The following is a 27,317-nucleotide window of genomic DNA, read 5'->3' on the forward strand; positions in this document are numbered from 1 at the left end:
GCCCTGTATCTCCACTGTCTGTTCACTGTTTTCATTGAATACCATAACACCTGATTTTCTAACACTAAATTTAAAACCTAAATTGTTGCCTTCTTGTCCACAGATATTAGCCAGACGTTGCAAATGACTTTGCTTGTTAGCTAGCAACACAATGTCATCCGCATAAAATAAACCTGGGAGCTGCTGCTCTACCCCCCTGTTTTTATGAGAAATTAAACCCGATATTACTTCCTTCTTGCGCCCTCTCCATCCTCACCATGTACATCATAAACAGCAGCGGGGATAAAGGGCACCCCTGTCTCAGTCCCTTGTTGATATGAACTTCCTCCTCGCTTCTCATCCCTTCCCATTCAACGCAAACGGTATTTTCTAGGTAAATCTTTCTCAAAAGCTGTAGACAATCGTCACCTAAGCCTTCCCCTTTCAGAATATCCCACAAAATGTTGCGGGCTACGTTGTCATAGGCTCCTATAATGTCTAAAAAGGCCACATATAACGGTCTGCTTTCTACTTTTTATATTTCAATACACTGAGTAAGAACAAATAAGTTATCATCTAAACGCCTACATATTCTGAAGCCATTCTAAAGTTCTCCCAAAATGCCATTATTCTCTGCCCAAGCTTGAAGCTTTAATTTGATTGCCTGCATTGCTAGCCTGTATATTACCAATGTAATGGTCAACGGTCTATACGAGTGAACACTATCTTTCTCCCCCTTGCCTTTATAAATTAAATTCATTCTACTTTGTCGCCAACTGTCTGGTAACGTCTATCTTTTAAAGTTTGTTCCGCTTGTTGCGTTTCGCCTGCGACACGCGGGTTTGCCGGCGCGACTGCGGCGGGGCGGCAGACATTTTGGCCCGTGCGGCGTCGCCGCAACGCTCCCCGCCAGGCGTTTCCAGGCATGTTCCGATGCCACGTGTCTTCATGTGCGTGTGTGAGTGTATGTGCCATTGTGCCTGAACCAGGCGATGCGACAGCAGGGATCACCCTCTCATTCCAGTCATTGTGCCCGAACCAGGCGATGCGACAGCAGGGATCACCCTCTCATTCCAGTCATTGTGCCCGACCGGCAGCGCTACGACAGTGTGCGTCACCATTAGCCCATTGTACATTCACGTGCTCGTCTATTGAGGGGTTCCTTCTTGCCCTCAACCGCGAGAGTATAAAAACAGCTGCCCCCGGACGCCAAAAGGAGGGCTCCGATTTCTTCTGCTGAGTAAAGTGCTCTCCCGTCTCTCTACTTCGGTCAACCTGACCGCCAACTCTTTGCGATGTTAAAATAAACAAGTTGTTTTGTTGTTACCAGTCGACTCATGCTTTGCCGGGACCTTCGGATGCTTCCAGTTGTACCCCAGGCCGCCAGGCCAACGCTACCCTTGGGGCTTGCGACCCAGGTACAACCACGGGCGTCAGCGCCGAGTTCCCAACAGATCGTACCAGCGGTGCGATCCAAACATCTGGTTGGCAGCGGTGAGATCGCCTCCGACTTCAAATAACTGTCTGCCAGCGGTGAGATCGCGACAACGGAGGCCAGCAGCGAAGAGATGCAGTTGACTGTATGCTGAGCAGCTCAACGACGATCCGGGAGCAGTGCAACGAGCCCTGTGTGACGACTGGTTGCCTGCAGCGGAACGACTGCGCGGAATTCCTGCCTGCGAGGTTTGGTGAGTGCGGGACTTTCTTCTTCTGAGCTTTGCCAGGCTTTTGTTAGTATCAGAAACAGAGCTGGTAATTGTGGTTGTCGTTGCTGCCGGGTTAGTTTGCGGCAAGACAATAGTAAGCAGTAGAGAAAGCAGCATTCAGAGCAGCCATGGATTTGAAGTCGTTGCGCAAACCGAAATTGTTGGAGCTTGCAAGAGAGTTGGGTCTGGATGTCTCAGACAAACTCAGAAAACCGGAACTGCTAAAGGCTATTCTTGAGTTAGAAGCTGAGGATGACGAGCTGTCGGAATGCCTTTAGACCATTGAGGAAAGGGAGACTGCAAAAAGACAGGAGCGCGAACTTAAAGAACAAAAAGAGCGAGAGCAACAAGAGAAAAAAGAAGAGCGCGACCGTCAACACGCGTTGGAAATGAAGCGTCTCGAGATAGAGATGGAACGCGCTCGTAATGGAAGTCAGGCACACGGTGCAGGAGAACGCGTATTGTTCAAAATGACTGACCTGATGCGGCCGTTTAAGCTTGGAGAGGACATTGGTTTGTTCCTGGTTAACTTTGAGCGAACGTGCGAGAAGCAGGGGTTCTCTCGGGAAACGTGGCCACAGCGCTTGCTCACTTTGTTACCCGGCGAGGCGGCCGACGTAGTCGCTCGCTTGGATAGAGAGGAGGCAGAGGATTTCGACAAAGTAAAATCGAGTCTGCTAAAAAAGTACCGGCTGTCTGCGGAGGCGTTCCGTCGGAAGTTTCGGGAAAATGAGAAAGGCAGAAGTGAGTCATATACAGAGTTTGCGTATAGGCTTATGTCAAACATGCAGGAGTGGCTCAAAGAAGAGAAAGCGTTTGGTGACCACGATAAAGTTCTGCAGTGCTTCGGGCTAGAACAGTTTTATAGTCGGTTACCGGAGAACGTGCGATACTGGGTCTTGATAGGCCAGACGTTTGTACGGTGGCTAAAGCCGCTGAGCTAGCCGAGGAGTTTGTGACGCGTCGGGCTCGCGGAGCTAAGGACGGTCAAAAGGGTGAATTTGGCTCGAAGTTTGAGAGGCCGAAGTTCACACCCATGAGAGCAAAGGGGAACACGCGTAGTGCAGATGCGAGTGGAAGCAGTGCGACCGAACCTAAGGAGACGGCGGCAGCCGAAGCCGAACGCAGAAAGCGGTTCGAGATGAGGCAAGCGCGCGTTTGTTATACGTGCCAGAAGCCGGGTCACTTTTCGGCGCAGTGTCCGGAAACAACACCAAAAGTTGTGTTTTTTTCAATAGGCAGCACTGACGAGAACATGAAGCTTCTCGAGCCTTACATGCGAGACCTCCTCGTGAACGGGAAAGAGTGCCGGGTGCTTCGCGATTCCGCAGCTACGATGGATGTAGTTCACCCGTCTTATGTAGAACCCCATATGTTCACGGGCGAGTGCGCATGGATCAAGCAAGCCGTGGAAGCTCATAGCGTGTGTCTGCCGGTAGCAAAAGTGCTTATTGAAGGACCTTTCGGAGCGCTTGAGACGGAGGCGGCAGTGTCATCTATGCTGCCCCCCCAGTACCCATACCTATTTTCAAACAGGTCCGATCACCTCCTGCGCGAGAAGGGGCTTTTGTTTGGTGAAGCTAGTGTTCAGGCCTTAACCAGATCGAAGGTTCGGGAGCTCGCTGCAAAGGCGGTAGTTGCGGGACCGACGTTATCAAACAACGAAAAAGGGTCAGAGGCGCAGCAAGCCGATATTCAGAGCACGCCCGAACTGAATAAACTTGAGTCTGTAACGTTAAAGGCGCCAGATACCGGAGAGGAAAATCCCGATACGGGAAAGTTAGAAGAGCTATCTACTGATTTGCTCATCGCGCCTACGTCAGACGGACTTGATAGGTTGCTAAAAGTCAGCCGGTCGGCTTTGATAGCCGAGCAAAAGAAGGATGGTAGCCTAGAAAACATACGCTGCAATGTCAAGGAAGGTATCGCCAGGAAAAATGCGCGTTTTGTGGAAAGAGGTGGAGTCCTGTACCGGAAGTATCTAGACCGCAGAGGAGTGGAGTTCGATCAGCTGATCGTGCCTCAATGCTATCGTCAGGATCTGTTGCGCTTGACGCATGGGGGTTCGTGGTCCGGACACCTAGGAGTTAAGAAAACTAAGGACCGTCTCTTGCAAGAGTACTATTGGCCAGGGTGTTTTCGGGACGCAGACCACTTCGTGAGGTCATGTGACACCTGTCAGCGGGTGGGCAAACCAGGGGACAAATCGAGGGCGCCGTTGAAATTGGTACCTATCATTACGGAGCCTTTTAGACGGCTCGTTATTGATACAGTGGGACCTCTGCCGGTAACAGCCACGGGGTACAGACACATTTTGACTGTGATCTGCCCAGCGACAAAGTTCCCTGAAGCAGTGCCGCTTAAAGAACTCAGCTCAGTTGAGATAGTTAATGCACTACTGTCCATATTTGCGCGAGTTGGTTTTCCTGCGGAAATCCAATCAGATCAGGGCACAGTGTTTACTAGCGCTTTGACGACAACTTTTCTCGAAAGGTGTGGGGTAAAGCTGCTACACAGCTCAGTGTACCACCCACAGTCGAATTCCGTTGAGAAGCTCCACTCCGTCATGAAGCGCGTGTTGAGAGCGTTGTGTTTTGAACATCGAACTGACTGGGAGCTGTGTCTGCCTGGGGTGATGTTTGCTTTAAGGACCGCGCCGCATGCGGCTACGGGGTTTTCGCCAGCTGAGCTGGTGTACGGTCGCTCGCTTCGGTCTCCGCTTCGCATGCTTCGAGAATCATGGGAAGGCAGGGGCGACGACCCAGTCGTGGTGGAATACGTGCTTAAGCTCCTCGAACGCTTAAGAAGGGCACAGGAGTTGTCAGGTGAAGCAATGGCAAAGGCCCAGCAGAGGGCCAAGGTTTATTATGATCGGACCGCCAGGGCCCGTCGTTTTGAGGTGGGCGATGAGGTCATTATATTGCGCACATCGCTAAACAACAAACTAGACGTGCAGTGGGAGGGCCCAGCACGAATTGTTCAGAAACTGTCGGACGTTAACTACGTGGTAAGTCTGCCAGGAAAGCGGAAAGCACAGCAAGTTTACCACTGTAATCTGCTCAAACCTTATAGACAAAGGGAAGCAGTGGTGTGCATGATGGTAAACGTTCCTGAAGAGCTTCCGGTCGAGCTTCCGGGACTAGGCTCAGTGGCGAACAGGGAAGACACCGGTCAAGTCATTAGTGACCTTATCAGTAAAGCACCGCTGTCGCCCGAGCAGAAAACCGAACTACACCAGCTATTACAAGAGTTTCAAGGTCTGTTCTCTGAGAGGCCTGGTAGGACTTCTGTACTTACTCATGATATAGAACTTACCTCCCCAGAGCCAGTACGATCCAAGGCGTATCGGGTGTCACCCCGCCAGAGCGATATTATGGAGGCTGAGGTGAAGAAAATGCTACAGCTCGGTGTTATTGAGGCAGGTGAGAGTGATTATACCTCCCCTTTGATTTTAGTTGAGGTACCGGGCAAGGAACCTCGTCCTTGCGTCGACTACCGCAGGCTTAATTCCATCACTAAGGATCAATTTTATCCGATCCCTAACATCGAGGAGCGCCTTGAGAAAGTTAGTAGCGCTCAGTTTATTTCCACCCTAGATCTTGTCAGGGGTTATTGGCAGGTTCCACTTACAGAAGAGGCTAGTAGGTATGCGGCGTTCATTTCACCAATGGGAACATTCCGTCCTAAAGTGTTGAGTTTTGGTTTGAAGAACGCGCCATACTGTTTTTCAAGCCTCATGGATAAAGTGTTGCGGGGACAGCAAGAATTCGCTTTACCGTATCTAGACGACGTAGCGATATTCTCCGCATCCTGGTCTGAGCATATGACACACTTGCGGGCAGTGCTAACCCGCCTGCGCGAAGCGGGCTTGACAGTAAAGGCTCCTAAGTGCCAGTTAGCACAGGCCGAGGTTGTCTACCTCGGTCACGTGATTGGTCAGAGTCGTCGCCGCCCCTCTGAAATAAAAGTGGCCGCTGTGCGAGACTTTCCGCAACCGCGCACAAAGACCGATATTCGGTCGTTCTTAGGTGTCGCCGGCTACTATCAGAGGTACATCCCCAGGTACTCTGATATCGCGGCTCCCCTGACGGATGCTCTAAGAAAGACAGAGCCTCAAACAGTCGTCTGGGACGAGACAAAGGAAAGAGCTTTTAGCGCCCTAAAGAGTGCCCTAACAAACCAGCCTGTGCTACGATCGCCAGACTATACAAAAGGGTTCGTTGTTCAGTGCGATGCTAGTGAGCGAGGCATGGGCGTTGTACTGTGCCAACGGGAAAATGGAGAAGTAGAACACCCCGTCCTGTATGCTAGTCGTAAGCTGACCAGTCGTGAGCAGGCGTATAGCGCCACCGAGAAAGAGTGTGCGTGTCTCGTGTGGGCCGTTCAGAAATTGTCATGCTATCTAGCCGGCTCGAGGTTTATCATTGAGACGGATCACTGCCCTCTCCAATGGCTGCAGACCATCTCTCCCAAAAATGGCCGCCTCCTGCGCTGGAGCCTCGCTTTACAACAATATTCCTTTGAGGTGCGTTACAAAAAGGGGAGTCTCAACGGTAACGCCGATGGCTTAAGTCGAAGCCCTAACGTAGGAATCAGCCTCAAAATTGTTTGTTACTGATGTTTTTCTTCCTGAGGCAGGATTTTTTTTAACATATTGCTTTTGTTTAGTGTTTCAAAGTGATGATATGCTTTCTAGTGCAATTTTTCAATTTGTGGACGCGTTCTGCGTGATTCTAGACTACTGTAAGGAACTAGGCAGTGGTATAAAAAGGGGAAAGAGCCTGGCAGGGCTTAGTGAGGGTTGTGCCGTGCTTGCTGACTGAGCGGTTGAGTTTCAGCGTAGTTCTAACGCTTGCCGGGAACGAGAGCAAAAATGTGAACTCTCCCGAAGTCACTTTGCAGTGTCCCGTGCGAACCTGAACGTGAGAACGAGGCCTTCTCTGTGCGCTGCGCTCAAGAAACGTCGAGGGACGCCCGACTTCGGTTATGAGCATCATCGAGCGACATCCCTCCGGACAGCGGATGCAGTGCCCTGTCCATCGGGATCTCCTTCCCCCGGCGGGGCGGTCTGTTGCGTTTCGCCTGCGACACGCGGGTTTGCCGGCGCGACTGCGGCGGGGCGGCAGACATTTTGGCCCGTGCGGCGTCGCCGCAACGCTCCCCGCCAGGCGTTTCCAGGCATGTTCCGATGCCACGTGTCTTCATGTGCGTGTGTGAGTGTATGTGCCATTGTGCCTGAACCAGGCGATGCGACAGCAGGGATCACCCTCTCATTCCAGTCATTGTGCCCGAACCAGGCGATGCGACAGCAGGGATCACCCTCTCATTCCAGTCATTGTGCCCGACCGGCAGCGCTACGACAGTGTGCGTCACCATTAGCCCATTGTACATTCACGTGCTCGTCTATTGAGGGGTTCCTTCTTGCCCTCAACCGCGAGAGTATAAAAACAGCTGCCCCCGGACGCCAAAAGGAGGGCTCCGATTTCTTCTGCTGAGTAAAGTGCTCTCCCGTCTCTCTACTTCGGTCAACCTGACCGCCAACTCTTTGCGATGTTAAAATAAACAAGTTGTTTTGTTGTTACCAGTCGACTCATGCTTTGCCGGGACCTTCGGATGCTTCCAGTTGTACCCCAGGCCGCCAGGCCAACGCTACCCTTGGGGCTTGCGACCCAGGTACAACCACGGGCGTCAGCGCCGAGTTCCCAACAGATCGTACCAGCGGTGCGATCCAAACACGCTGCTTTCACCAGAGCTTCCTTACTTTTTGGTCCTAGTTCATTAATCAGCCTAACGGGAACCTCGTCTAGCCCTGTGGCTGTGCGCTTAGGAATTTTCTCTTCCGCTTTCTTCTAGTTGAAATTTGTCAGCACGAGCTCCTTTTCCACTTGGCTCTTTTTTATGCTCTTTTTTTTCTTCAAATACAACCTCGTAATTGCCTTGGAAAGGTTCGGCTGTTATTTTTCGGATGTAATTTATTGCCGCTTCTCCTTCCAGTCTGTTCTGATCTTCGTCTAGGATATGTTGTTGTATTGTTGTTGACTTCCTGCCTAATAATTTTATGTGGTTCCAAAATATTATAGGTGCGGCCTGCTTTTTCTCACGTATTTCTGACAACCAACGTTCATTGTCACCTTTAATTTTGCTTGCACCAATATTTGAACCATAGACTTTTTTCTCCCGGTGTATTTCCCATTTACTGGTTACTTCATCCTGCAGCAACTGCGCCTTCTTTGCCTGCCTGTGCTCTCGAGATGCTTTCTGCCGTTCTGCGATCGCTTCTCGTATCTCCCTGTTCCACCAGCTTTTCGGTTTCTTTGTTCCTTTCCAACGAACATGTTGCTTCTCTTTCCGTATTTCTGTCGTTATTACACTTAGAAGCTCACCATATTCCCACTCTTTACTTGGCCATTTGGCAATTTCTTCCTCGACTCTGGCCATTTTGCGCTCCTTGCTCTCTTTCACAACTACATATCCCATTTTTAAAATGATGCGTTTATGGTCACTCCCTATGCTGCTATACCCTTCCTCATCAATGACCATTTCTCTCAACTCATCATGAATTCCATCTGTCATCAGACAGTAATCAATGGTCGATTGCCGGTTTCCCACTTCCCACATGATTCACACTTAGACCCTGTATTCACGATAACAAGGTTATGTTGCTCACAAAGGTCTAGCATTCACTTCCCGTTGTTGTCGGTATAGCCATCTAAATCCTGTATGTGGGCATTCATGTCACCTAATAGGACAATTTCAGCACCATTCCCGAAACCCTTAATACCAGCGCTTATGCATTCCACTAACTCTTTATTCTTCTCTGTGCAATTATTTCCAGTCCACAAATACGTAACGCCCAGCCAAGTTTTTTTCCTACTCATTGTACCTGATAACCAATGATGCTCTTGACATTTTGAATTTACTCTTTTCCATTTGGCTACCTGATGGATAAGCATTCCGACCCTCCCTCCCTTTCTTTCCGACTTAGTTCTGTTGCACCCTTCCCAAACATAATTCTCAATAACTGGCGGCTTTTCTGAGTCTCTAAGGTGCGTTTCTGTAACCGCATACACCCCTATTTGTTCTCTACTTAACTGCTCCTCAATCTCTGCCCACTTTTCCTTTCTTCTGCCGCCCTGCATGCTTATGTAGCCTATTGCATGGCGAGCTCTCTTTTTTGCTTTCCTTCTTTTCTTGCTATCGACAGCGATGCTCTTCTGAGGTTCCCCTAGGGGACCTTCTTCATTACTATCTACTCTGGCCTCCTGAGCGCCCGCGGGCCCCGTAAAAAAGCAACAGCGCGACCACCAATTCGCCAGCCCACTTCTTGTGCCAGCCTGTAATTGAAGTGGATCCCGTCTCGTTTAAAACCACCACACCTTCTCACTTCTCTGTTTACTTCGACCACCTCGAAGCCTTTCTCTCGGCTCATTTTCCAAATTGCCTGATTAGCTGCCATTGCGGCTCTCTGTACGTGACTGTCACATACAGGCACCTCCGGCACCGTGCGCACCATGATCTGCACCTGAGGGGATAGCTCGCGCAAGTGGTCCACCCCCTTCGCCAAGCGCTGGGCTAGTCCTGTCCCTTTCCTGTTCAGGACGTCATTTAGCCCACCTGCTACTATGACAAGGTTGCACACGTGGGCATTTTCCGCGAGCTTTTCTTTTGATCGCTCCATGACAGAACCCAGTGTCCGCCCTGGAAATGTCCCTACCGCCGCTCTTTTATCGCCTTTCACCCTCTCCACAATTGCTTTTGAGCAACTAGCCATGCTTGAGTCGCCGGCGATAAGCCCCCTTTCACTCTCTCCTACCTCTCCCTGCTTCCCTTTGTCCTTTTCCGCGTGATTCGAACTCGACAAGGGGCATTGTCCCCTGGGCTCCTGCTTTTGCCGCGCGGCGGCCTCGAGGTAGCTGCCGCTCTTTCCAGCTAACCCTTCATCACACTGCACGAATTCCACGTACCCTGGTGACACTCCCTCGCCTGTCGCGTGGGAGGTCTGCGTTCCATTGTCACGCACATTCTCGTTCACAATGGCGGCCCTATTCAGCTTTTCCTCGGCTGCTTCAAGTCTCTTTTCAACTACCTTCCGTGCATCACGCTCCCTGTTTAGCTCATTTTGAGCTCTTGCACCTGTTTGAGAAGCTCTTCCTGGAAAGCCTCCATTTTCTGCAGCCTAGAATTGAAATCACATTGTGTGCCGGTTGGTTCGATGCCCTCTCCATTCTCATCCGTATCCTCATCTGCCTTGAGGGGACCCCCCGCGCACTGCCTGCTTTCCCGGCTTTCTCGCCATGTATTGCACGGCTTTTTGCAAATACTATACTACTATAATAATGCTACTACTGATGCAAATACTACAATACTATAACACTATATCAATGCAGAGCACGTGCCTTTTAGCAAGAACCGATACGCACAGGATCGAAATCCTCAAAATTTCGCAAAGCAACTCTCAGCACTGTTTCAAAAGCATTCAATGCCGCGGAGACCGAAGGTATGACACGCTCTCGCATGCGCTCAACCACGCGGCCACGCTCTCACTCTCCTACCAAAAACACGCACAGTAAAACCACCTAATAGCTATTAATCTTGCCACTTCCAAGCTACCATTTAAAGACTACAAACACTCAACGTCCCAACAAACACTAAATATAGCGTCTTGCGCTGACAGCGCCACTGCGGCGTCAAAGAAAAGCTATTAGAAATAACTAAATAAAATATACCATTTTATGATAGGAATAGTAATTTGACTTGCGTGTATTCGCGTTTAATTACAACTTAGAGGTTATTCTACCCGCCGTGGTTGCTCAGTGGCTATGGTGTTGGGCTGCTGAGCACGAGGTCGCGGGATCGAATCCCGGCCACGGCGGCCGCATTTCGATGGGGGCGAAATGCGAAAACACCCGCGTACTTAGATTTAGGTGCACGTTAAAGAACCCCAGGTGGTCGAAATTTCCGGAGTCCTCCACTACGGCGTGCCTCATAATCAGAAAGTGGTTTTGGCACGTAAAACCCCAAATATTATTATTATTATTAGAGGTTATTCTGTAAGCAGCGACAATTAGTTGCGCTTAGTTTTGAGCAAACCAACTTTACGTGCCTTCAGCAGCCAAGCTTAGCCATATGTTCGGCCTACGAGTCATAAGATCCACAATCGAATTCCGAATCACCGGCGTCTATTGAATCAATCTTCATAACACACGCTAGTTGAGAGAAAGCGATAACCGGCAGTCGCATCTAGCTTGCGAACTTCACGCGTTACAACGAATCGAACCCAGTTTGGTGCTAGGTTAGCCGTCGCTTCGATGGGTGCCGCCATGTTTGCTGACGCAAGGCTTTTGGGGCCGCTATTTGGGTTCCCGCTAAATCGGTGAAATAGCGATCCCAACGCAAAGCCCAAACGCAGTTTGCGTTTCGCGCATGCGCAGTGGCTTCGACGCTATTTCTTTGGGGCCCCAAGACGTTTGGGGCCCCTATTCTAAAACTCTCCAGTATGTACAATATAGCAGGCAAAAGCATAAAGTAGCGGAGCCGAAGAGCTCTTCAGACCGACGGTGCGGCTGGTGGCGACTCTTTTTAACAATGGGTCGGCTCTTCCCTTTGGGCGTGCCATCGTCGGCAGGAACGAGGCAGGACCGTTGCCGACGTCAACCGTGTCGCTCTCCTCTTTCGTCAAAGGATAAGTTCAAGCTGCGTAAAACCGGTCTCCACGGCAGGGGTCAGCACTTCTGTGGAATACTGAAGGCTGCCAGTGGATTGATTCGTCATGGTGCTCTGTGTCCCGGGACTGCTAAGTTCGTGCCACGGAAAGGGTTTGGCAGTTTCCTGGAACTTTGCCGGTTGTCACCAAGGGCAACTACTTCAGATGAGCGAGATGGGGAGGGGGAGCTCCCGTTGCCTCGATGTAGGCGCGCAGTGCGGCACAACAGTGCCTCAAAATTATCCCAAAATGTAAAGAAAAAATTGCAATCATGTTGGAGGTCAGAGAAAGCGTCACGAACTTGTCCCAGTAAGATTCAGTACACGCGAGACTAACTGCGTCAAACGGCAGAGCTGCTTTTCGCTAACTGCGTCACAACGCCAGGCGCGGAGAGGGCGCCTCAAAAGTATCCCAGAAAGTAACGAGATTACAATAATGCTCGGTGTCAGAGAAAGCGTCACGAAGTTGTCCCAATAAGATTCTGCACACGCGAAACTAACTGCGCGACACGGCCGAGCTGCTTTTCGCAAACTACGTCACAACGCCAGGCGCGGCGAGCGTGCCTCAACTTTGCTTCAACAGACGCGACAGTACGCTACGTATACAGAGGTGGCCACAACACAGGCTCTCAAACAGACCATGCTAGATGCTCGCAGAATTCCTTATCGCACTCGAGACAAGTGTGTGTGTGTGCAACGTCTGTCCTCAGTCGTTCAGTAGACAGAATTTTCGAGTTACAAGTTCCTAGTGTTTGAGCTCCTTGGCGTTATCTGTTGCGCGTTCTGCCGGCGCAAGCAACACATTCCTGTGTTATCACCCAAAAAGTAACGAAATTAATTACAATTATTCTCAGAGTCAGAGAAAGCGTCACGAACTTGTCCCAGTAAGGTTCTGTACACTCGAAACTGCGTCACAAGACCGAACTGCTTTTCGCTAACTGCGTCACAACGCCAGGCGCGGCGAGCGCGCCCAAAAAACTACCGAAATTAGTTACAATAATGTGGGACTCACAGAAAGCGTCACAAACATCTCCCAGTACGAGTTATTCACTCAAATTAACTACACCAGAACGGCTGAGCTGGTTTTTGCTAGCTGCGTCAAGTTTAGGTTCCGTGCTGTAAGCTTAATTGCTTGAAATGCGTCGCATTTCTATATATAAAAAAACTAAATTATGGGGTTTAACGTGCTAAAACCACTTTCGGATTATGAGGCACGCCGTAGTGGAGGACTCCGGAAATTTCGACCACCTGGGATTCTTCAACGTGCACCTAAATCTAAGTACACGAGTGTTTTAGCATTTCGCCCCCTTCTAAATGGGGCCGCCGTGGCCGGGATTCGATCCCGCGACCTCGTGCTCAGCAGCCCAACACCATAGCCACTGAGAAACCACGGCGGGTCAATATCTATCTATCTATCTATCTATCTATCTATCTATCTATCTATCTATCTATCTATCTATCTATCTATCTATCTATCTATCTATCTATCTATCTATCTATCTATCTATCTATCTATCTATCTATCTGAACCTGGTCTATATATGTATGTTTGTATCTAACCGTATATAACCGGCAATACGTTGTGTCGCTATATTGATTCAACGTTAGCCGATCAATGCTAAACGACGCATTAACGGTCGAGTCAGCGTGAGATGGGTTCTGCCCTAATTTTTTTCGATCAGTCAATTCCGCTGAAAAGAGGTGCGCTTATTCGCTCTGATTTGGCGGTCAGCATACAAGGTTTATCATTGCTACCCCACTGGGGTCCAGCAAGAAAACTAGTAATCTGGGATGCACCGGAGATTCGCCCCCGCAACATTTTCACTTCCGGTGTCCAGCATATTGACGAGGGTACGATTGGTGCGCTCGGTTAGACTGTTGGTTTAAGGGTGGTAAAGGCGTGGAATGGCGATATTGAGTTCCACAAAGGCGTAACTTTTCCACAAAGTCAGTGGTGAACTGCTGGCCGCGATCACTTGTCGCCACACGAGTGGCTTCATCGTGGAGGACAATCGAATGCAGTAGAAGCGACAAAACATCGGATGCTGTAGCTGATACAAGTGCCATTGTTTCATTATAACGTGTTAAATAATCCACGCATACAATTATCCAGCCGCAGCAGGTGGAAGACTCGAGGAAGGTACTCAGTAAATCTACACCCATGCACTTTCTCAAACGGTGAAGTCGGCGGTCTAACTGGTTGCATAGTTCCTGTAGGAGCCGTGGTCGGTTGTTTATGCCGCTGGCAGATATTACAGCTGGCGACGTACTGCTTAATTGTCTTTCACAATTGAGGCCGTCGCTTGGAGATACTCAAATTATTTTTTCACTCCGCCTAATTAGATAATTAGTCCTAATTAATTAACCAGCTTCTCAAATATTAATCAGATGAAAAGTGTCAATGAGAAAATTGCAGAGCGACATGAAAAAATCCCGATACAGCTTTCTATTGCTCAATACGTGCCATATAAAAGTGTTTTTTTCCGAGCGTGAAAGAATCTCGCAAATGCATGCAAAATTGCCGCGGCGAGCTTCTCGAGGCTCATCGCAACGGTCAGTGGCGGAGATTGCAAACGGGCACCTTCGCCAACTTAAAGCTATGTTCCAGAATTTATCCTGGGGAATACTCTGAAGTTTACCCCTGGTGCCACGAGAGACCAGCGGACATTAATCATGAAACTACTACATGAAAACATCCTAACCATTTCAGAACTCACCAAACATAATCTAGGGATTTTATTCTTCAAATATATGACTAAGGAACTACCATCGATCTGCTTCTCACATTGTGACCTGATAGCTCATAGTCGCACTAGATTTGCACTCAATAATAATTTCCGTCTACCTAAAGTGCGAACTAGCTATGGTAAACAGACTGCGAACTTTTCCTCGATATCGCTTTGGAATACTCTACCACCTATAATCAAAAATGCAAAAATATTATACCAATTTAAAAGAGAACTGAAAGCATTCATAATGAATACTTACTGATATTGTCCGTTTTTGTTAAATTTTATTGTCTTTTTTTATATTGTCATGTTGTTAACAGCATGACAGCGGTGGCGTAGAGTTTGCAGCGGTGGCATGGAGGTAGAACACCCGCCTCGCGGGCAAAGAGGTCCGCGGTTCGAATCCCGGTGCCGCGCAATTTTCCACCGGATTAAAAAAAAATCCGCGTGTTGATGAAATTGCATAAACAGGCCTGGAGTGTGGCCTGATCCCGGTGACCACAACCGGTAATGCACTCCCTCACCAGAGCAGGATTGGCCACCCTGGTGCAGTACTTGGTCACAACCTCCTATATGAACACAACAATCAAACCCCGGCCCTCAGTCCCCAGCAGCTGCGAAGCAACTGACCACGGCGGCGGTCAGACCTGCGACGCAGCAGAGGGCGCTAAGACTCCCTGGCTCCGGACAGGCCGCCGTTGGAATCTGAACCTGGCAACGTTTAACGCTAGAACGTCATCTAGTGAGGCGAGTCTAGCAGTGCTATTGGAGGAATTAGAGGGCAGTAAATGGGATATAATAGGCCTCAGTGAAGTTAGGAGGCCAAAAGAAGCAAATACAGTGCTAAAAAGCGGGCACGTCCTGTGCTACCGGGGCTTAGCGGAGCGACGAGAACTAGGAGTCGGATTCCTGATTAATGAGAATATAGCTGGTAACACACAGGAATTCTATAGCATTAACGAGAGGGTGGCAGGTCTTGTTGTGAAACTTAATAAGAGGTACAAAATGAAGGTTGTACAGGTCTACGCCCCTACATCCAGTCATGATGACCAGGAAGTCGAAAGCTTCTATGAAGACGTGGAATCGGCGATGGGTAAACTCAAAACAAAATACACTATACTGATGGGCGACTTCAATGCCAAGGTAGGCAAGAAGCAGGCTGGAGACAAGGCAGTGGGGGAATATGGCATAGGCACTAGGAATAGCAGGGGAGAGTTATTAGTAGAGTTTGCGGAACAGAATAATATGCGGATAATGAATACCTTCTTCCGCAAGCGGGATAGCCTAAAGTGGACGTGGAGGAGCCCGAACGGCGAGACTAGAAATGAAATAAACTTCATACTCTGCGCTAACCCTGGCATCATACAAGATGTGGACGTGCTCAGCAAGGTGCGCTGCAGTGACCATAGGATGGTAAGAACTCGAATTAGCCTAGACCTGAGGAGGGAACGGAAGAAACTGGTACATAAGAAGCCGATCAATGAGTTAGCGGTAAGAGGGAAAATAGAGGAATTCCAGATCAAGCTACAGAACAGGTATTCGGCTTTAACTCAGGAAGAGGACCTTAGTGTTGAAGCAATGAACGACAATCTTGTGGGCATCATTAAGGAGTGTGCAATAGAAGTCGGTGGTAACTCCGTTAGACAGGATACCAGTAAGCTATCGCAGGAGACGAAAGATCTTATCAAGAAACGACAATGTATGAAAGCCTCTAACCCTATAGATAGAATAGAACTGGCAGAACTTCCGAAATTAATCAACAAGCATAAGACAGCTGACATAAGGAAGTATAATATGGATAGAATTGAACATGCTCTCAGGAACGGAGGAAGCCTAAAAGCAGTGAAGAAGAAACTAGGAATTGGCAAGAATCAGATGTATGCGTTAGGAGACAAAGCCAGCAACATCATTGCTAATATGGATGAGATAGTTCAAGTGGCTGAGTAGTTCTATAGAGATTTATACAGTACCAGTGGCACCCACGACAGTAACGGAAGAGAGAATAACCTAGAGGAATTCGAAATCCCACAGGTAACGCCGAAGGAAGTAAAGAAAGCCTTAGGAGCTATGCAAAGGGGGAAGGCAGCTGGGGAGGATCAGGTAACAGCAGATTTGTTGAAGGATGGTGGGCCGATTGTTCAAGAGAAACTGGCCACCCTGTATACGCAATGCCTCATGACTTCGAGCGTACCGGAATCTTGGAAAAACGCTAACATAATCCTAATCCATAAGAAAGGGGACGCCAAAGACTTGAAAAATTATAGACCGATCAGCTTACTGCCCGTTGCCTACAAAGTATTTACTAAGGTAATTGCAAATCGAATCAGGAACGCCTTAGACTTCTGTCAACCAAAGGACCAGGCAGGATTCCGTAAATGCTACTCAACAATAGACCATATTCACACTATCAATCAGGTGATAGAAAAATGTGCGGAATATAACCAACCTTTATATATAGCTTTCATTGATTACGAGAAAGCATTTGATTCTGTCGAAACCTCAGCAGTCATGGAGGCATTGCGGAATCAGGGTGTAGACGAGCCGTATGTAAAAATACTGAAAGATATCTATAGCGGCTCCACAGCCACCGTAGTCCTCCATAAAGAAAGCAACAAAATCCCAATAAAGAAAGGCGTCAGGCAGGGAGATACCATCTCTCCAATGCTATTCACAGCGTGTTTACAGGAGGTATTCAGAGACCTGGATTGGGAAGAATTGGGGATAAGAGTTAATGGAGAATACCTTAGTAACTTGCGATGATATTGCCTTGCTAAGTAACTCAGGGGACCAACTGCAGTGCATGCTCACTGACCTGGAGAGGCAAAGCCGAAGGGTGGGTCTAAAAATTAATCTGCAGAAAACCAAAGTAATGTTTAACAGTCTCGGAAGAGGACAGCAGTTTACGATAGGTAGCGAGGCACTGGAAGTGGTAAGGGAATACATCTACTTAGGGCAGGTAGTGACCGCGGATCCGGATCGTGAAACTGAAATGACTGAGAGAGAGATAAGAATACAGGAAGGCAGGGATGTTAACCAGTCAATAGTCTGTAAGAATGGGCTGGGGTGCGTTTTGCAGGCATTCTCAGATCATGAACAGCAGGTTGCCATTATCTCTCAAGAGAAAAGTGTATAGCAGCTGTGTCTTACCAGTACTCACGTACGGGGCAGAAACCTCGAGGCTTACGAAAAGGGTTCCACTTAAATTGAGGAAGACGCAACGAGCTATGGAAAGAAGAATGATAGGTGTAACGTTAAGGGATAAGAAAAGAGCAGATTGGGTGAGGGAACAAACGCGAGTTAATAATATCTTAGTTGAAATCAGGAAAAAGAAATGGGACATGGGCAGGGCACGTAATGAGGAGCGAAGATAACCGATGGTCATTAAGAGTTACGGAATGGATTCCAAGGGAAGGGAAGCGTAGCAGAGGGCGGCAGAAACTTAGGTGGGCGGACGAGATTAAGAAGTTTGCAGGGACAACATGGCCACAATTAGCACATGACCGGGGTAGTTGGAGAAGTATGGGAGAGGCCTTTGCCCTGCAGTGGGCATAACCAGGCTGATGATGATGATAACAAGTGTTTTTATTACTCATATGCTTATAAACATGTTTTGACATTACTCTTAGCTCTCATCTGTACTACTGTTGCTTTAAACATTGTATAACATCATAAGTGTCTTTAACAGGAGGTGCCGACATAGTCTTTGACTATGGGACCTCCTCATGTATACTATGTACATGTAATTATCTGTACTATGCAGATGTAATTACTAATAAATAAATTATGAAATTATGAAAAATATAATATGGGCCTGCCCAGCCAACCCACTGCCACGAGGGCTCGCAATTTTACATACCAAGGATTGGGAGACTGCTCAGCTCAGCTCGGACCCAGACCAACAAAAGTGGGTCGTCCAGCGGGCTGAGGAGGCCGCCAGGGCCTATGGGCTCCTGGCTGTTTAATGACCTTTTGATCCTTGTTGCCAATAAAGTTTTACGCACGCACGCAACGGTCAGCTCCAACGTCTCGGGCGCAGCCGTCAGGGCTGCGCTGTACGCTCTCGTCTTGGCTACCCTGTCGCTGAGACGCCCGCACACGTTCCACAATATCGCCTCGGCCCTGCTCTACGCGCTAGCATTCAAGTAGCTCCGATTTCCCTTATTTGAATCCCGAGCGACACGCCCGAACTCAAGCCTTGGCACGCATTTTTGGAGATGGTACCACAATGGCACCGGTTTTGTACACTGACGCGGCCCGCTACCCAGGGAGGCGTGCCATGTGTTTAGCTGTAATTGACAACACAGACGCGCTGAGGTTGAGTACCACAGTTTCCACAACAGACAGCTGCTCAGCAGAGGAGGGAGCTATCGCCCTGGCCTTTGTCCACGCCTCGACCCTTCCCGCACATGACACTCCCAGCAAACCGGATCTTCCCATCTGGTTAACCTCCTTGGCCTTTCCCCTTTATTCTGTCTCTCTCTCTCTCTCTCTCGAAGGCTGCCTGCCGGGTCTTCGCGCAAGGACTTGTGACTGCACACACACATCGAATCCTCTCACCTGTCGCCCCTACCACGTTACGCAGGCTGTGTATCGTCTGGACTCCTCCATGGACACGCCTCTCTCCATGGTAATGAACGCGTTAATGCGGTAGCCCGAGGTCTTACAGGCCGGGCGCCATCGAAAGAGCTGTCCAACCCAGACGACGCACCGGCAGAGCCCCTACACTACGCCGCGACGCTCGAGTACTACCGACAAGGCCGTCATAACTATCCCCCCCCCCCCGCATCCTTCGCTTAATAGGGCGCAGGTGCCGCTGCCTGGCGGCAGCTGCAGACCAGTTCGTTTCCTTGTCTCCACATGCTACATATTGCGTCGATTACCGCCACCTCGACCGCATCACGAAGAAGGATGTCTACCCACTACCTCGTATCGATGACTCCCTCGATTGCCTATACGGGGCACAGCATTTTTCGTCCATCGACCTACGGTCCGGATATCGGCAAATCGCTGTGGATGATCTCGATCGTGAAAAGACCGTCTTTATTACGCCTGATGGTCTTTACCACTTCAAAGTTATGCCTTTTGGGCTATGCAACGCTCCGGCTACCTTTGAGCTTATGATGGAGTCATTACTCCAAGGATTCAAGTGGTCGACTTGTCTCTGCTACCTAGATGATATGTTCTCGCCCACATTCAGCACACACATTGAGCGTCTGTCAGCTGTACTGCTGTTTTTCGCAAGGCCGGTCTACAGCTCAACTTCAAGGAATGTAACTTCGGCCACCGTGAGATTACTGTTATTGGACATGTTGTCAATGCGACTGGCATCCGACCGGACCTGGAGAAAATTCGCGCCGTGAAAGAGTTTCCTGTTCCACAGTCCGTAAAAGATGTCTGAAGTTTCGTCGGCCTTTGCTCTTACTTCCGCCGCTTTGTCAAAGATTTTGCCACCATAGCACGCCCTCTAACAGATCTCCTAAAGAAAAGTGTGCCGTTTTCATGGGGAGCCTCTCAGGCCGCCGCCTTTTTCCGCCTTACCACGATGCTCACCACCCCACCGATTCTAGGACACTTCGTTACTTCAGCCCCTACAGAGGCGCGCACCGATGCCAGGGGCCACGGAATCGGTGCCGTCTTGGCACAAGTTCAACACTGAAATGAACGTGTCATCGCGTACGCTAGCGGTCTGTTGTCACCTGCGGCGCGGGATTGCTCGCGGGTAGCGGGTAGCTGTATATTTTGGTGTGTGCGACCCCTTCTGTAAGATTATTTAAAGATGTTATGTAAATTTTTCCTTTTGTTTATGTGATTTGTTATGTGTACTCTTGCAATTTTCTAGTTGTCCCTTTTCCTGAAACTGATGTACTTTTGTACAATGTACTGTTGAATGCACTGATGTGCAATGTACTGTTGACTCTGTTGAACTCGAAGCGTGTGAGCTGCCACGAACTGCGGAGGGACAGGGACCTTTGTCAGGCTTGATTGCCTTTAGCCCCTGCCCCTGCAGTGAGCTTTGTATATTGCTTACTGTAAATAAGATACTTACTTACCGAGCGCGAATGTTTGGCGCTTGTGTGGGCAGTAGCGAAATTCCGCCCCTATTTATACGGCAGGCCCTTTTCTATTGTAACGGACCACCACTTCCTCTGTTGGCTTTCGTCCGTAAAAGATCCCACAGGGAGACTTGGGCGATGGGCTTTGCGGCTACAAGAGTATTCCTATTCGGTGGTGTATCGGTCTGGTCGCCTATTCACAAGGACGCCGACTGCTTGTCCCGTTACCTTGTACACACGCCCGGCAACGCTGAGACGGACACTTCCGCAAGTGTTCTTTCCATTTCCCAGCTTTTGGACATGGCAAACGAGCAACGCCATGACGCCACATTGAGGACCCTCATTGATCGAATGGAATCTCCTACTGATCCATCGTTACGGTGGTTCGTCCTCAACGACGGGATATTGTACTGATGTAATTTTCATCCTGACGGTCCTCCCCCTTCTCTTTGTCGTTCCTCAACACCTCCACTCAACCGTGCTTCAGGAGCTTCATGACGCCCCAACTGCCGAACACCTTGGGGTAGCTCGCACTTAGGACCGCGTGCGCCGCCGCTTCTACTCGCCCGGCATCGCACGCTCCGTACGGCGCTATGTAGCTGCTTGCAAGCCCTGTCAACATCGGAAAAAGCGGCTTCCTGCCGGGTACTTACAGCCGATCGACATTCCACCTGAGCCATTCTTTCGCATGGGTTTTGATCTCCCTGACCATTTCCCCAAGTCCAGCTCCGGCAACAGGTGGATCGCTGTCGCTACTGATTAGGCGATGCGCTACGCCATCACGCGGGTACTTCCCACGAGCTGCGCAACCGACGTCGCAGATTTTCTACTCCGGGATGTCATTTTAGTACATGACGCCCCGTGACAGCTTCTTACCGACCGCGGCCGCACTTTCCTCTCCCAAGTCATCGCCCATATCCTACGCTCGTGTGTCTACCAAGCACAAACTGGCTACCTCCTATCATCCCCAGACCAACGGCCTTACTGAGCGAATTAATCGGACCATTAATAACATGCTATCGAAATACGTTTCGCCCGACCACAAGGGCTGGGATTTGGCGCTGCCTTATGTCACGTTCTCCTATAATTCACCACGCCACGATACTGCTGGGTATTCCCCCTTTCACTTGCTCTTTGGTCGTGAGCCTGTATTACCATTGGACACTTCACTCCCCTTGGTAGGTGATTCGAAGACCGAGTATGCCCGCGACGCCATCGCCCACGCTGACCATGCGCGTCAGCTTGCCCATACTCGTTTGTTGGCATCGCAGGAAACTCAACGACGCGCTCCTCCCCCCCCCCCCCCCCAATCGCCACCATCGCGACACACACTTTTCACCAGGCAGGCTCTCTCGTACTACTTTGGTCCCCTTGCCGCCGAGTGGGGCTCTCCAAGAAACTCCTTCCATGCTACAAAGGCCCTTACCGCGTTCTATGTCAAGTGACCAATGTCACGAGATGATCTGTTACCTCCGTCATGCCGCCCGGTTCCACGTCACCTGACGTCGTACACTTCTCTCAGCTTAAGCCTTACTGCGCCCTTACCGATGGTCCCGTCTGAAGCACTGGGACGGTGCTTTTTCCGCCGGGGGTCGTGTTACGTTGGGAAAAGAGGACAATGTCGACGACGGTGAAGACGACGAAGTGGCAACAGCCTCTCGGAATTCTCAGCGGCTGTTTATGTGGCTCTTGTGAATACATCGTGTAAATAGTTTTACACCCGTGACATTTAACACCCGTAAATAGCGTTAAAGGAGGATCAGGCGGCGAACCCGATATTGCAACAGCACCTCGAGGTGCCGCATTGCCTAGTTTTCCTGCTCGGACGGTCCTGGGTAGGTCGGCGAGGGCGAGCGGTGAAGCTGGGGCGGACGTGGCTGGCGACGTTGAAGCGAGGGCGAGCGAGCATAGCGGCGAGTCGAGGTAGTGGCGTCGGAAGCGTCGTAGAAGCGACGGGGTGAAAAACTTCGAGGCGAACTTGAATTCCAGAAGGTGTTTCGAGGCGGGGACGGCCAACGGCTGCGGCAGTGATGGGAAACGTGACCGATTCGGCTGCACCAGAAACAGATCGGCCTGTCATCAGGTGTACGCCAGTCCGATGGATTCCGGGCAGTGTAAGGATAACGAGCACCGTAGGATGGACTGCGATAGAACCGAGACATAGCAGGAGGGCCGGTGTCAGCACGACTCAAAGAGCAGGCGCTGGGAAGACCTATATTAGCGATTTCCTGGCGAACCACGGACTGGATCAGCGATATCGTCTCGGCAGTGTTGTTCCAAGACGTCTGTTGAGGCGAGGCAGGAAACGCTGCTTCGAGTTCGCGGCGTACAATGCGGGTCACGTTTTTTGGTGGTGGTGAGTTAGATTGGTCGGTAGGGTCGGTAAAGAAAAAGGTCGCTGCAGTATTTGGAAGCCGTGTAAACTCATTGTGTACGTGGCGACTTTTCGCTTGCTCGAAACGGTGGCAATACTTCATGATGGCGTCGACAGTCGATAGGTTTCTAAAGACCAGAAGGTTGAATTCCTCGTGCGCGATGCCTTTGATAATCTTGTCCGCCTCTGGCATGGGCGTGTCGATTTTATGACAGAGGGCGAGGACGCCCTGAATGTAGGAGATATGCGACTCGGTAGCAGTTTGGGCACGCGTGACGAGTTGTTGCTTGGCAGCTAGTTGTCGACCGGTCGGATTGCCAAACACGTCGGACAGCTTCTCTTTAAACAATTCCCAGCTTTTTAGCTCTTCCTCGTGTGTGTAAAACTACGTTCGCAGTGTTCCCTCGAGCTAGAACACGACATTGGCCATTATTATGGTCGGATCCCACCTGCTCTCCTTTCCGACGCGCTCATACATCTTCAACCATTCTTCTTCGTCAACACCATCTAGGCCGGTGAACTTGCCGGGGTCTTGCAGCTGAGGCAGGGCAACGTATACTTGGTATGCGTAGTCGACATTGCAGCTGCTGACGCTGTGCCTTCCACTGCAAGCATGGTCCCAGGCTGGGTGAGACGTCCGCTGCGGAGCGGACGAAGTGGCGAAGACGCGTACCCCGCACGTCCACCAAAATGTCATGGGTGTAAAACTTTTTACACGATGTATTTACAAGACATACATAAAAAGCAGCTGAGAATCCCGAGAGGCTGTTGCCAATTCGTCGTCTTCACCGTCGTCGACATTGTCCTCTTTTCCCACCGTAACAATATATTTCATCCCACCCTATACTATTCCTATTGTCCCTACTGTGGGGCGAAATCTACGGTGTAGCACTCCACATGGGAATGCCATAATCCTTCGGGTGTTCCTCCTGTACCCTTTCCTCTTGGGAGTCTGCGCTGCTCAGCACAAGCCGGCAGGAGCAGCAACGGCCGATCCAGCGGGCTCGCGAAGTCGCGCATGGCAATGGAGCCCTGGACTGAGGGTCCCAGTCATCGAGGAAAATTTCCTACTTGTTTACAAAACAAAAGTTTATTCTCTCTTTCTCTGCCGCGCGACTGGCCGCTCGAGGCACTTTGCGTGTATTCGAGGTCTTCTTTCACGCTCGGAAAAACGTTTCTATGTTGCACTTATTGAGCAACGGAAAGCTATATCGGGAGTTTTTTTATGTCGCTCTACAATTTTCTCATTGACACTTTTCATGTAACTATAATATTTAAGAAGTGGAATTAGGTGGAATGAAAAAAAAATAATTTGAGTATCTCCAAGCGACGGCAAATAACGTTACCTTAGTTCTGTCCAGCTACGTGGCATTCGCATATCTTTAAGCTCTGGCTAAAGTTAGGTGGGACACCCCTGTATACGAACGTTAGCATCTGTTGAAGAGGTTAGTACGCAACATCGCTCTGTATATGGAATAGGCCAGGGTGTCGGAACGATATGTTTTTCGTTCTCGTTTTAGTTTCGTTCCACTGAAAAAAGTTCCGTTTAAAAAATCCATAACGGTTCATAGCGGTTTTGGTTCGCATGCAAAAAATTTCGGAGCAACGTAACGATAAAAACATAGTATTTATAAAACATAAAAACAAAAAAAAAACTTCTCATAGAGCTGCACTCAAATTTCGCATTAGGGAGTCTCGTAATCGCCGGTGTTTTTTTTTTTTATGCTTCATATTTAAACCGTCCGATGACAGCACTGTCCAATCACCTGCACTCTTCTGCTGGAGCTTTCAGCACTGTACCTTTTAACGAGAATATCATCAGCGAATGGCTCGAGCATATGAGGCCATATATATTTGTACTGCTGCCCAGATGGCATCCCGGCAGCCATTATCAAAACTTACGGCAGTACCTTTGTACGCCTGCTGACATCAATCTTTAATAACTGTTTGAATAATTCCATTTTTCGGTGTGCGTAGAAAATCGCTCGTGTGTTCCGTGTCTTTAAATCCGGCGCCAAAACGGATATCGCCAACTATCGATCAATTTTTCTTCTCATTGCCATTTCCAGTCTTTCCCATTTACCTATTCACAGTGTATTGTTGTTCAGTGTGAAATAATGTTCTCGTTTCAAATCAGCATGAATCTGCTTCTGGCCATTCAACGACCACCAATCTTGTAAGCTTTATAATGCAAGTTTCCGCGCCCGTCACGCAAAGGAGGCAAGTTGATGCTGTGTACTGAGACCTCAGTAAAACTTTTGACTTAATCGATCATCCCCTATTGCTCGTGAAGCTTGCGCACTCCGATGTTGAGGCTTCTATTTAGGCCTACTACGCAGTTATCTCCTCGATATGTTCCGCTTCGTGAGCTTCAATGATCAATCGCGTTTTGTCTATACCAGTGGCGTAGCGAGAAATTTTGTTCGAGGTGGCCGGGGGGGGGGGGGCGCTCACGTTGCAGCTCGGCCTCCTCCTTATAGAATTTGTCTAGGGATCAATTACGTGAATAACAACTTCACTGCCATTGCCAAAGATACTTCAAACGGATTCTTGAACGCTATATACGCACTGTCAAGACAAGTAAAAATGTACACGAACTTTAGAACTATATCAGTTTGAGACAAGCAAAGCAGTGCATGCCGCTGATATGAAAAATGTAAAGACCCTGAAATGAACGAGTTAAGGACAAATATTTTAATGAAACTTTCTCATTCAAGAACTTTGTTTAGATATTTGTACATATGCAACGGCCAGGGAAAATCTCAATGACGCTGTCCTTTGTTACCATGTATAGCGCAGGAGCAGCTATCACCGGTCGTGTATTGTGAGTAATTGCACCGAAATTATAGTCACAGCAGAGAGCACATGTAAAAAGCAGGAGTTCTGCAAAATATACGAGGGCGAGTCAAATGAAAGCGAGCCAATGCGAATATGTGACAAACGGGGTACTTTATTTAAAATTAGTCGCCATGAGCATTTAGACCTTTGTCCCACTGACTAAATGTCGCGTTATTCCCGTCTCATAGAACTCCTTGGGTTGCTGTTTCAAAAAGTCTGCAACTGACTCTTTCACGCCATCGCCCGACACAAATCTGGTTCCCTTGAGCTGTTTCTTCAAATGCCCCAAAATTTGGAAGTCGCAAGCTGGGCTGTATGGCAGACGTTGCAGCGTTTCCCACTTGAACTTTGCCAGTTTTGAGTTGGCCATATCAGTGACGTGGGAACGGGCATTGTCATGGAGCACGATGACCCCATTCTGGAATTTTCCACGTCATTTGTTTTTGATTGCGACATGCAGCCGATCCGGCGTTTCAGAATATCGGAAACGATTGATAGTCTCTCTAGATTTAGCAAATTCGATCAGTAATGGCCCCTCACGATCGAAAAAAAAATGTCAACAACACCTTTCCGGCAGAAATGACGGCCTTTGCTTTTTTTGGGGGTGGTGAATTCGAATGTTTCCACTGTAACTTTTGCCGTCGTGTTTCAGGCTCGTAGTAGGGGCACCATGATTCGTCCCCGTCACAATTGCAGGCAAGAAGTCGTCATCCTCATTGTAATACCAGATTAGATGAGTCAAGGCAGCGCCGAACCTCTCTGTTTTCTGGCAGTCGTTCACAGTCTTGGACAGCCATTGCACACACAAGAGCCGATAACCGAGATGTTCGTGAATTACGATGTGACCCGAATCGTAACTGATGTTCGTACACCCTGCCAATTCATCGATGCTTATCCTCCGTTCTTGTCTAATCAGCTCATCAACCTTTGAAGTTGTGTTGGGGGTGATTGCACGGTGGCTTTGGCCGGTCTTGGATCGTCTTTGCAACTTTCACGTCCTTCTTTGAACCTTTTTGCTCCAACGCTTCACAGTGGCCAATGAAATGCAATGTTCAACGTATACGGCAGCCATGCGACGACTAATTTCTTTTTGGGAAACACCTTCAGCTGTCAAAAACCTCACGACACCACGCTGTTCAACTTTTGGAGTGTCCATTACGTCACGCAACCATGTTCAACCCAGTGTATGAGAGAATTAAAAAACTTTTATCCTCACACCTGCGTGTCACTTTTGTAAATTAGAGATGCCTGTATGCTACACGCATGCCTCGCACATTATGAACCGAACCCTTATTTCGCGGGGAGGGTTGGCTCACTTTCATTTGACTCGCCCTCGTACATTAGAAATGCGAAGATACAACGGAATACACAACTGCGAAGATACAACTTGAAAAAGGCCCCAAAGAAGTGTCACCGTAAACAAAGTTCACTGCACGTATACACAAAACCTCGCAACAAGATATTTAAATATGCGTAAAAGTCTTCAATAAATCTACGTATCTAAGAAATAGTCACTGCATTGGCCTCGAGCTCCACCACTGGAAAAGCTGGCGCCACCATCGGCGTGACGTGCTATTAGGGATCACGTGGACATAGCGGGCGCGTCGGCTGCTTCGGGAGCGCCGAAGCGAGCTGAAAACGAGAGTTTAAATTCCCTCGTACGCTGCAGTCCTTATTTAGTGGGGAGATTTTCCCGCTTCGAGTGTCTCCTTTACAACGCTTGAAAGCACTACAATAGGTAGTGGCTGCCTTTGAAGGCACGCAACATGGTAGGCTACTGCTCGGTGCCGCAGTGCCGGACGACGCAACGGAGCCCGGTGTCAGCCTTATTCACACGCAGCCGCAGGATAAAAAGCTGCGTGAAGCTTGGCTCGTGAAACATAAAACCGGCAAACAGTCATCGGCTACTACTCGGGTATACAGCAAGCACAGACGC

This window comes from Dermacentor variabilis, chromosome 1 (assembly GCF_050947875.1).
Source record: "Dermacentor variabilis isolate Ectoservices chromosome 1, ASM5094787v1, whole genome shotgun sequence".
NCBI lineage: Eukaryota > Metazoa > Arthropoda > Arachnida > Ixodida > Ixodidae > Dermacentor > Dermacentor variabilis.